Source organism: Diorhabda carinulata, chromosome 2 (assembly GCF_026250575.1).
Source record: "Diorhabda carinulata isolate Delta chromosome 2, icDioCari1.1, whole genome shotgun sequence".
Lineage (NCBI taxonomy): Eukaryota > Metazoa > Arthropoda > Insecta > Coleoptera > Chrysomelidae > Diorhabda > Diorhabda carinulata.
In genome coordinates, this window is record NC_079461.1 from 36312110 (window position 1) to 36325295 (window position 13186).

General features: G+C 30.5%; 1 protein-coding gene across 1 annotated transcript in view; it reads left to right on the top strand.

Annotated features, from left to right (window-relative positions):
• Nucleotides 1–13186, top strand: part of LOC130903380 (toll-like receptor Tollo) — an 82664-nt gene that overhangs the window by 6726 nt on the left and 62752 nt on the right. The gene's annotated exons all lie outside the window — the stretch shown is intronic.

Genomic DNA, 13186 nt, shown 5'->3' on the forward strand with positions numbered 1-13186 from the left:
ACTGTTCTATTCGTTGCCATATTGTTTATTGCCAACTTTCGACGAAGAAAAATCGTTAAAAATTTATTAACTCGTTCTACTTGAAGCTTCATTTTAAGAAATCGGTCCTTCGAATACCAGCAACATTTTCCACGCTTTTTCAACGAAGTCCTCTTCATATTTCTTCCTTCCCATCTATTTCCTCCAGCCATTGGTTATTACTTGCCTTCTTGACTACCACTACAGCATTGAAGAAACGATTTTGAACTGTTGTTTTCTCTCGTTAAAATTTATTAACACGTTCTATTTGGAGCCTCAACTTCAGCAAATTTGGAAAACACTTTTTAATAAAGTCGTAAAAAGCAGAGCGTTCAATTTGAGAATTTTTTTTAGTCCATTCGGTCATATACTCAAAATTAACAAGACTAAGACTCTTTCTTAAATAACCAATAACCTGTCTATCTAGTTTCATGGTGTTTCAGTTGAATCATTATCCCTTCATAAATTTTTAATTAAATATGGATCAAAGAGTCTAAATCTGAATCTAAAATTCATTACAACTGATATTCATCAGCAAGAGACCAGAGATTATCTATTTTCCAAATGTCCTTTCCATTTCATCGAATATTGCAAACAAGTAAAACATAAAAACCCCAGAAAAATAGCTTCCGTTGTAGGAGTGTACGTGTTTTGGAAGCAGATACAAAATCTTGTGTATATAGGTGCAGAAGAGTGAGACTTCTCAAACATTGGATATTAATTTTCTTGACTCTGGTTCTCAACTAGCAGTTGCACCACGAAAACAGAATAACCATCACCATAAGCATGAATAAGCTTTGTATCAGTTGTTACCAGAAAATAGGAAAGTTCGGAAGTTCTGGAAAATATAATAACATAATTTAGTTAAATTTCCTTATTGGATATTACAGCAAAAAAGATAAAATGCTAGGCTACTGTTAGAGCAAAATAATTTGATCGAATTAGACGTATTTGACAGCCTTAAACGTCAAATTTTATTCAAGTATGAGTTTGATGATACGTTTAAAAAATAGTCACTCTGTATATATTTTATATATCTCAATGTTTTGATATATATGAAATTTATATTTAAGTCTAACAACTGATCGTATTTCATTCCCTTCGCAGTTCCCCTACATCTAATTATTTAATTGGACAATCCACTAATTTTCTCTTAATTCTGTTAATTTGATTTTTGTCTAAAGTAGTTACTTCTCGTACTAGAGAATTATAAGGTCACAAAAGATAATTATATCATGTCAATTGATTTTAATAGACGTGTTTACGCTGTTGATAAAGAAAACGACGATATGATTAATATAATTAATCAATGAATTAAATAAAAACGATATCGGTATTTAATTTTCCAAACAAATGATCAAAAAACTGGTATGACCTTGGGAACTAACAATATAATTTTCTCAAACTAAACTCAAGTTTGTGAGTAAATGAATTTACAACCACTCTGACGAGCGTTTCGATAAGTTATCATCTTCAGATAACGAAAATGAAATTTTTTCGTCAATGAACCTCTTCACACGATGAACAAACTACTGTGAACTACATAATAACAATTTCAATACTTTTAAATTCATCCAACAATCTATTGTTGAATATATTTTTTAGAAATTTTACATTATTTATATTTTTTTGTTTCTTCATTTTGATATAGAGTTTGCTATCAATATTTTTAAAGATTTAGGTGCGCCTTGAATCGGATATTAACAGATATCTTAGTTTGTCCAATATACTATGATTCAGTACTATTTTCCAGCATAAAATGGATACACTAAAATAGATTTCTCTGTTCCAAATCCTTTCGCTGCTTCACGTATTGAATCTTCTATCAAATGCTTCCTAGATTTCGATGAAGTTCACGATGCTAATCATCCCTTCAGGTACTTTTTTCCGCTTAAATAATCAAATAATTGTAATGACTTTCCAGTGATTATAATATTTACATTAATCGTTGAAACCTAACCCAACTTAATCTAACCTAACCTAACCTAACCTAACCTAATCTAACCTAACCTACATACTTCTCAATAAAATGAAATCCAATCACAAGCAGGGGTTGCTGTTACCGAAAACTCTTCCATGGTTTTTTCTTGATGAGGTCGTCGACAATATACATACAGTTTGTATATCTATTTGTCTATTTATCTGTTTTACGTAATTATATTTGAAAAACGTGGTAGTTGACTTTATAAATATCAAAAATAAATATTCGTGAGTCAAAGTTTATTTAATTATTTCAATTTTTTCATAAATTTACACCAAATATCAAATACCTTTTTGATTGATGTTGACGCTTTCTTAATTTTTTTTTTAAATTATCATATGACCTATATTAGATTATCTAATCAAAGTAGTGGACCACTGCAACAAATTATATTAAAAACGTTATTCATTTCATACAAAGAAGTTGTTTACAAACATTTCATGGTTATCTTATTTATCAAATAAAGCGAAATATTATATCTTGATATGATTATTTTTTTTTTTACCCACAGCTATATTAAATTACTACTACTGACTGTCGTATTATTCACATCTATCGTAATTATGAATATAAATGAATCTTCAACAGGTACTTTTTAGGCCTATTTCACACGTTTCTGTTTAAACGACAATGTCAATGACTTGCACGGTATTAAAACTGTTTACATGAAAACAGCGTATGTGTGAATAGGGCCTAAGTACTAAAACACATCGTTGTCGTTATGGTAACAATTTATTGGTCAAATATAGTGGCTGTAGGCACTGCATTTTCAACATATCTTTCTCTGTGACTGATTTTCCATGTTCGGGTTGTTTGGATCCATATTTAATTGTAAGAAACAATACGTAAAGTTTAACAAACTAAAATGTCATTGATAAAAAGTAACTTCACTTGAATGGCTGTCACTTTTTTCGACTAATCGAAATGTCATTAAGTTTGAAAGTTGGTACTTCATAAATGTCATATGGATTTGACAATGACAGCGCCATCTGTATGTCAGTCATACGATTTATAGAGTGATGTTACGTATAAAGTAAATATTATAGAACAATAAAAACAATAAATTTGATCTTGTGATAGAATCGATTATTCATACAACTTCATGGTATTATTGCATTCATTAAAAAATCAATTGTTATTGAGATGATTTAAATCGCATTTTTAGGAACGAACTGATATTTCTAATGGCGGGTTCATACCATACAGACATTTATTCGTACAGATATCTGTACGTACTATGAAATCGGTGTTTAAGAATTTTACCCAAACATTTGAATAGAATTAATTCGAAAATACAATTCAAATTTCTAACCTTTGATAAATACGCAGACTTACATGCATACTTTGACTTTTGGTTCGCACCGACATTTGTCTGTAACGTCTAGTTTGCACAGACAAAATTCTATAGAATTTTATGGAAGTCTGTATCGTATGGACCCACCATAAGCGATAATTTTAGTTGTGGTAAAAGAAAAAGCTCGTTTGGAAATGTTCAATGGAATTTTTTTTAAGTTTTAGCTATAATTCTTTCACAATATTATTTTCGGTTAATGGTTTGTTATCTGTTTTTGCTTCGATAGTATTCATATTGAAATGAGTTATCGAAATGAAAATATTAGAAATCGGATAAACGTTGTTGTGTCTAATCAATCTTTGAGATCGTTTAGAATCGTCGCAACTTTGAAATGATAGTAAACACAAAAAAATAAATTGATTTTTATGATAGAACAAATTTGTAATAAAATACGGTATAAGCAGGTGTTTGATGAGGGTAAATTAATTACTAATATAATAGCGGAAATCTAGTTACTTCCTCATGTCATAGTGCTTGAACACTTGCTGTGTGATGTTTACATACAGGATCGGACTCAATGGAAATATCCATTTATAATTACAGATCTATTTAAATACCATAAAAATTAGATGTAAAATTATTTATATTATTTTTCACATTTAGTATTTATTGATATAAGTAGTTGGTTACTTTTTCGACAGACCGGTTAGAAAATAACGAAATTTAACAATATACAGGGTGCTCTGTCCGAAAAAGAGTAGAGGCGTACAGGGGAGCCCAAAAATCATTTTTCTAAACAGATTTTCTAAACATCAAAATATTTTATGTGCCTATTGATTGCTCATTAGACATATTTTTCTTTATCAAATGAAATGTCTACATTTTCTTTTTCTACTTTAGAAATAAACATTTAATGGATATTTTATGTTTTTGTGAAAAATATAACTTAATACGTATCTGATTTCCGATTAGCATTCTGCAAACATTCCGTTTAAAAATTCCATCTCATCACGCCTACATTAGACTAGACAAAGTACATTTTCAAATCAATGAACTTTGATAATTTAATTTAGGAATTTCAGTATTTGTAATTCCAGATTAGTTTTGGAAGGTTTCCTTCCTGTTTGATTCTTTTCATGTTATTTAATGATACGCTTCCTAATATGAATATGTTAACAAAAATGATTGGGCGTACGTAAATACTATCAGATTATCCTGTTATTTCGAAATAAAATTATGTATGTGCTATGCTGTGACGTAATCAAACTATTTAGAGTCTTTTTGGTGATTTGTATTAATATAAAAAAACTAGCTGAACCGGCAAACGTTGTTTTGCCATATAAATTATATCTAAGAAATATTTTTCTTGTTCAATACAAATAACTAACTTACTATAAGTGTATAGGGATGTACAGGGTCCTTCACGACGAGTTTTTTCAGTTTTCTGAAACTTCTGTTTATACCGGACCCAAACTTCGGTTATATAAGGCATGGTATGAAAATTTCAGTTTTTTCAAGTCCCCTTAAGTTCGTCGAATCCAATGGTAAAGTAAAAAATCAAATTTTCGAATTTTTTGGATAGCGAAATTCGGTACCATTTTCTGAATACCCTATATAAATTTTTATCAAGATTTTCACAGTTTTTGAAAGCTGTAAGTGTTATTTGTCGAAATCCCAAAAATATTAGACCCGACTCACATAAAGTAAAAAATATAATTTTTTTGGTGGAGGGCTGTATGTTTCCAAAAATTTCAAAAATGTGAAATAATTAAAAAACGGTGGACTTTAGACATACTATGTCTCGATGTCTCGATCGCTACCTAAACATCTAAAGTAATTATTCATATTTTTACTAATAATTATATCAGTTAAAAAATAAAGATATTTATGTACAATATTCTTGGTTAGCTATGTCTTTAACCAACACAAACAAACTGTATGGTTTTTCCACGCGAAAGCATATAGTTGTCTGTGGGAAAAGCATGGTGTTTCTAAATCTAAGCTACAAACAATGCCAATCTAATTCGGAATTGAGTGCGTTTAAATCCAATTGGCACATCTGCAGGAATCGTGGCACTAACACATTTTTGCCGTGAAACTTTCTATCCAAAATGATGGCTTCAATAACGTTTTTCATTAATTTTTTAATGACTAATCTTGCGCCGTCCGTTGTGGGTTCAAATTACGAAGCAGAATGATCGAATATCCAACCTTCAATTGTAAATTTGAAATTCAATTGAATAATTTACAGTTTCGTTGGTATCGCAAACTGCATCGATAGATTTGTATGACACCAAGTCTCCAGGCATAAACTGTTGTATCTTTAAATTTAACCACATTTTTTGCTGCCAAAATCATCTTCCTGCCAGCTACTCATGATTTTCATATTGTTTGTATACATGTTATCGATGAGAATATTTTGAATTACAAACAAATGTTATTATCAAGTTCAAGGTTTTTGTGAATCGTAAATCGCATTAATTCCGTATCAACATTTTACAATGATTTCAAAATAAGATTAAACTGATTAACTAAAAGATGAAATCCTTCAGTGGCGTCACCACTCATCGATCAATTAATAATTGCACTAAAAAACAAAAAAATTATTAATTTTTTCCTTGTGGATAATGTGATTCGTAATTCTTGTTGTCAGTCTCTTACAACATTTTTTATTAGCCCTAATTTGATGCTAATATGTCCGCCAAGAATTGTTTACGTTCCTGGAGTAAAAAATGTGGACATTTTTTACACATTTTTGAATAACAGGACAAGAAAAGTCACTCGAAGCTCCTCTCCTTGTTATACCAATCTCAATTTCATAATAACTACTTTTTATCGATCGCTCGAAGTCACCATGGATAAACCGCCCCATCCGCCGAGTCGTTTCGTTAAGAAAAACTAAAGGTAGTGATGGAAATTTATTTCCGTTTGAAGCAGTACAGTCTTTAGATTTGACTTGATTCCTCTAACCCAGTTTTAACATCAAGTCGTTTTCTTTAGAACCTAAATCAACCTTTCAACCTTGACGTTTACGCTACACGGAAACTTTAACAGTTAACACAGATTTTTCTTTTGGTAAATCCAAATCTTTTATGCTCCAATGAGCTGTAAATTCTGTTCCAATTTCTTCGTTTTCAAAACTGCTTCAACCTTCTTCAACTCCATAACTAGACAAGGTACAGGAACTTCTTCTGAATGATGGATTGTTTTTGTTACGGAAGACACTTGTATGCTTTGATTTCCTCGATGCTTATATGATTGACAGCTTCGCATCATATTACTGGTTCACCAAAAGGCATTGCTGAATATTTCCTGTGGTATGTGGCAACCAATATTTATCCTGGTTGCGAATATCCAGTTCAATTAACTTCCAAAGGTGAATCATTGATGAAAACTCTGAGCTGTTGACAGAATTCAACGGTAAAGTGATAATTGAAAGGATTTTAGACGGGAATGACAGAAATTTTGAGTGTTTTATGATTTTTAAATAACATAATCGACCGTTTGAAGTCATGTTTGCAGATTGTTTAGGAAATTAATGTTCCATTTTTGAAAATTCAAAATAGAATATAGAGAATGATATAATAACTGTTTCCTCAAACTCTTCTTGAACCTACGCACGCATTCCTTCTGAATAACATCAATAGAAACCAAAAATGAAAGGATCAAAAACTTTCTTTTATATTGAAATATGAGCAGCTGTGTTTTATCGACCCTCCGCTCTTAGTTTAGTCACTAGTATCGTACGTTACAGGGTAGCGTACGATTGAATCTATTTATTTTTTTTTTAACTTCAAGCAATTAGTTGATGGTATTTATCTTTAAATCAGGAAGGAGCTTCGTTATTGCTAGTGTGAAATATCAACAAGATCTTTAATATGAATAGGAAATAGGGTAATAAAAATTTTTTATATCTCATTAACAACTATTTTCTACTATTAAATAAACTTTGACATCTCGAAAGGAAGCGTTATATGTATTAGAAAATTGACGAAGTATCAAAACGATTAATTTTTGAAAAATGATCAATTAGATTGATTTTCATTTTCAATTATTATTAAGTACATCAACTTTTACTAATATCTATCGTGTCTTTTTTTTTTTATTCAGTTTTTGACTCTTTTTCTTTCGAATTACTTCTATTCAATGAACTGTTTCAAAGCAACAATGAAAAATGTATGACTTAAGTCAGAGCAGGTAGAAGGTTTTGGTTTTTCCCAAAGTCAGGATTAATTCAATTTGGATACTAAGAATTGGCGAGGTATCGGTCAGTCAGATGTGGACGGATTATCGTTTTATTGAGGTAATTTGTTCGGAGAAATGTCTACCTGTATTAAGTATTTTTAAATGCAAGTACACATGGGTTTTATTTGAATCTTCGAGGAGGTATCACTGTCCGAACTATTCAAAAAAACTAAAGCTAAACGCAACTATAGTTGCCGAATTGTGTCAAATATGTCACTGCTTATCTAGACGAATATTTATTAATTAATAACCGCGAAATCAACTCTCTCTAATTGAATGAAGTATATGTTGAACCACAATATTTTAATTATTAAATTAATCTCCTAGATCATAATTACTAGGAAGATTTAGTGTAGTAACGAACTTCCGTATGTTTATATGGTTATTGTTAGTTAACAACTGTTCCCCGGGGTATTGTACAGGATTTAATTCCAACGTATGGTATTAGAAATGGGGAGAGCTTCCTCTTCTATTTGATGACGTAGTGAGATTTTAACCTATACCAACTATTCTAATAAATAAATGATAAGATAAACGATGTACAAGATGATGTTAATAGATTTATATGATATTGATTATAAAGCAAAACCTAGCAAGTAATTTCGTTGGGCAATTTCTAGGGTTTTGTAGTTTGCACTTATTATCGAATCTTTCTTCTTTCTATTAAAAAAAAAAAACACAAAATTCTAACTCTTTCCGCTGACAAAGGCATTTCTGCCATTTCTGTTACAGAATTCTACCATAGACTGATGTAAAATTGTGTCGCTTTGTCCATAAAATCGCGAAATTTTCTTATTGCAATAAAGCTTGTCTGTCTTAGATGATTGCGTAGTTGCCAGATTTTGCATACATAGAAAAAAACCTAAATATCAGATTTTGTGTCATGTATAAGATGTAATGAACTTAAAACAATTGAAATGTTATTCTTTAGCTCAATGGTAGTGTTGAAAAACTACGGATATACGTAGAAAATCAAATAAAGACAGGAATAAGAAAAAAAATGCAATATTGGATTTCAATTTAACATAAATATTTCAAATTTGATTATTTTTCTGCGAGGTAGACAACCAAAACTACGTTTTTATTAGTTTTATGTTCGCGATTCATAAGAGTTTAACCTTATCCTCGGACTTTAAAAGAGTAGTAGTACAGTTTGTTTAGACTAATGCATTAATCGGTACCGAGATCAGGTATATGATATTAAAGTTGTCTCAAACAGGACTGCCGAACGATTTTTGATCATCTTTAGTCTCTACGCCACCCTGTAACTAAATAGATAAAATCAGGAATTTAAAGTAACCTTGTTCTTTAACTGGCGCGTTGTCTTATTTTTTCAAAGTCTACAACAAAAATTTGTGGCACGAGCTAGCCTTATCTGAAACATCTCCTAACCAATTGGTTAATAGGCTTACATCAGTGAAAAAAATGCAATATAATCTGAAAAAATCCATGTTCGATGCTGAGTAATACCAATTATTCAGTCTGTTTTCACCAGAAGTCACATATAAGCGATTCTTTATAATTGATATTTTTTTTAGCCACCCCTTTCCTTATAAATATAAAGTATTTGATCAAATAATCAATATAGCTACAATCGATATATTATTTAAATAAAACAATAGTTAAAAATGAAGACATTTTCAGCAAGTACATAAAGAACAAAGTTCACGTTAATGAAAACGTCTTTATAGATAGTTTTTTCAGAAAGAACCATACAACTCAAGATAAACTATAAATTGTAGTATCTAATTCGAATGTCCGGAAAGAAAATGCATTATATTTCATATGTTTCTTCACATATATTTCAAAAAAGTTAAAGTCGCATCATGTACCCTGTATAAACAAAAATGTTCCATATGTTTCATGAATATCATCCAATGTCATCTTATACATTAAACATCTACTTGGAAATGTGTTATTGTAAGGAAGCACCAATCATATTCTTTGTTTGTTATTCCGATGATACGTACTGTACACATTCAGTCACCCTAAAATCAAAAGCTGTACCGGACCGTGAATTATGTCATGTCGTTTATGAGTTACAGACTAAAATAATATTGAAAGCTATGAAAAAAAAAAAAAAAATAATAATAATAATAACGGGTATGGTTTTTATCCCGACAGATTGTACGATTAATATCTGGTTTATATTTTCTAACGAATGTTCGTTATTTTTATAATTGAACATGGTTTGATGTAAATTTAAAACATATGATGGAAAACCAAATTTGGCTAGATCTTGTACAATTTCTGTTACTTAACATATTTAGGCTAAATATCTTATTGTTTGTGCTGTACCTTTGAAGGATACTCAATAATTGAGGAGACGAAGAGCTGTGAAAAGAGGATCCTGACTCAAATAAAAGTGATTGTAATTTTGAGATGCAAGGTCATAATTCATGGAAACAAATTCGTGAAGTGATTTTCAAAATTGTTTTGTCTATAAGCGTAAATATTTATATAAATAGTCTGCTTTGAAGAACACTCCATAATTTTTAACTAGCGAGTAACTTTTTCAAATAAGAGAACCAAATAAATACGTCAAAATCTGCTAATTAAGTGGATGTAGCAACGATTCGTAGTCCTAATATATAGAAAATACGTTTTTTCGAATTTTTCAAAGTAGATCCTTTCAAATTTTCAACTAGCGATTAACTTCTTTGAGTTTGGAAATAAAATAAATAAATTGCACACGTCAAAATCTGCTAATTAAGTGGATGTAGCAGCGATTCGTAGTCCTAATATATAGAAAATACGTTTTTTCGAATTTTTCAAAGTAGATCCTTTCAAATTTTCAACTAGCGATTAACTTCTTTGAGTTTGGAAATAAAATAAATAAATTGCACACGTCAAAATCTGCTAATTAAGTGGATGTAGCAGCGATTCGTAGTCCTAATATATAGAAAATACGTTTTTTCGAATTTTTCAAAGTAGATCCTTTCAAATTTTCAACTAGCGATTAACTTCTTTGAGTTTGGAAATAAAATAAATAAATTGCACACGTCAAAATCTGCTAATTAAGTGGATGTAGCAGCGATTCGTAGTCCTAATATATAGAAAATACGTTTTTTCGAATTTTTCAAAGTAGATCCTTTCAAATTTTCAACTAGCGATTAACTTCTTTGAGTTTGGAAATAAAATAAATAAATTGCACACGTCAAAATCTGCTAATTAAGTGGATGTAGCAGCGATTCGTAGTCCTAATATATAGAAAATACGTTTTTTCGAATTTTTCAAAGTAGATCGCAGTATTCTTGTGAATTTTTAACTGGCGAGTAACTTCTTCAAGTTTAAGAACAAAATAAATAAATCGCATACGTCCAAATCCGCTAGTTGTGTGGATGTGATAAATACGGCTCTTAGACCAAACTAAGAAATGAAAAATAATGTTTACTCCCCGTATATAATTCGGTAAAAGTAATTTTGAGAAGCAAGGTCCCAATTCTTGGAAACGAACTCTTGAAGTAATTTTCTAAATTGCTTTGTCTATCAGGGTAAATATTTAGTTTTAAAATACTTCCATAAAAATGAGTTTTAAGGATTTATATTTGGAGATCTTGGTGGAAATCAGATACGTCCTCTCCTACTTATTTGTCCCTCGGATAATACAATCAAGATACTTAAAACGGATCTTCAGAAATTTCGAAAATACATCATCTTGGGACATTAAAATATAAAAATTAGAACCAGCATTAGATAATTGTGAGATTAATGGTTGCTGTAGAGTAATTTATGTACTTAGTTGAAAGTATCGTTAAGGAATAACTTGATTTCCTGGAATATCTGCCAAATCCTTCGCTCTTCGAAGCATCTAATTCAGCGTGGATATCCATCGGCTCCATATAGAAACTTTTTTTAATTTACTTCGTTATTAACATAAACTGTTCCCTGTATAGTATTTTAAAAACATTTGGTGGAATAGTCCGAATTTTTTTGATATAGACGCATAACTTCCGTTTGTATTGTTGCTCAATATCCATTCAGTTGAGTAAACCATATTTTTCCAAAAGAACTGATCTTGACTGTGACTTGAAATTTGATTTGCTGGTTTTAGTACAAAACAATTAGAAAAATACATGTAAGTGTCATTTAACAGAACCAACAACAACTCAACTCCTCAAGTGTCAAATAAATGCGCCAAATAATTTTTTGACTAATAGGACTAAATGAAAAATTACCATCAAACATTAATTCATATTTTACTCGAACACTGAAAGTAATCCATTTTTTTATAATATTCTCCGGTATCCCCTAGATGGAGTATATGGACGTCGATATTGATCAAAAGCCCCCTATGCCACAGTTTTCTACTTTATCTCGAATCAAGTAATCCTGACGCAAATCCCAGTAATCCTTTTTATGAGAAGTTCTCACACAACTCGCCACGTGTCGCCATTGATGCGATGTTTACGAACCGCCCACGACAGATGTCGTCGTCGCAGAATTATTCAAATAAATCATATTTTTTTAATTGAAAATCAACGTTATGATACCATTAGTTCTTTTTACCAAATACCAGTTTTTTCTGCTTTTAAACTAATATCATTAATTACCTAAAAGTTGGTTATGGGTACTGAAATATTTAGAAATTATAGGGTGGATCAACAGTAATCAAAATCTGGAAAAATTATCGGCATTAATGTTGTCAAGTACGTTTATTCTACTGACCAAACACAATTGAAACAACATGATCTCTAGCAATTTTGCTTGACTCCTGGTTGACCAGAGTCGGTTACATCAAATTGTGTTATGATAGGTTTTGAATATTTGAACTAGATGACAAATTTTGGGAAATTTAATACCCAATATTTTTATTTCAAAATTTTTATCTTTTTAACATCAATTGATCAAAGATTCTATATTGTTTTTTTTTATTGTGAAAAATTACAGATCATTTTTAATTAGATGAAACAGTTAAATACACATTAAAAATAACTGGGTTTCGTTTTCGACTTTAAATATCAATTTCAGGATTTTAGTTACCAATGTATTTTAGAGAGACAAAAACTTGTATTTACCTATCAGATATTACGCAAAATCAGTTAATTTGCAACGTTTTTTTATTCCTTTTTTGTTGTTTCTGGAAAACATGGATGCTTCAAAACATCGATGATTTTCCTCCGATGATTATTAACCATCGATGTTCACTAAATGAAAAAATATCGATGGCTAACATCGATGCTTTGTTTACCCAAGATTTCAGGTGCTCGTAATCACGACTAGATAATTTTAAAGTCGATGTAACATATTGTGTATTTGTTACATATTGTAGTAGAGTATTATCTGCAGTCTCCTTTTCAATGAAACATTCTTTATTGAGCGATGTTCCTCCAATACCTCCCTAACTTGTCTTTTGTTCTTGGGCATGTATCCTAAAGACTATAGCGTACAGTTTGCGTGACAACTTCGGCTAACAACAGCGTATATTGTAGTCATCAATCATGGTAACGTAGCTTTTAGAGAGTGTTAATTAAATAAACTACAAAGGGCTGATGTTTCCATTTAAAGGACTAAGTTGGTGTTGTTAATAGTAGATTGCAAGCTTGTACATAATTGAACACAAATTTTTGTTTGATCAGTCGGTTGTTGAGAAAAATTAGTCTTTCAAACAACGAAAAACAAAATGAACTCATATTTTTATTGTAGAT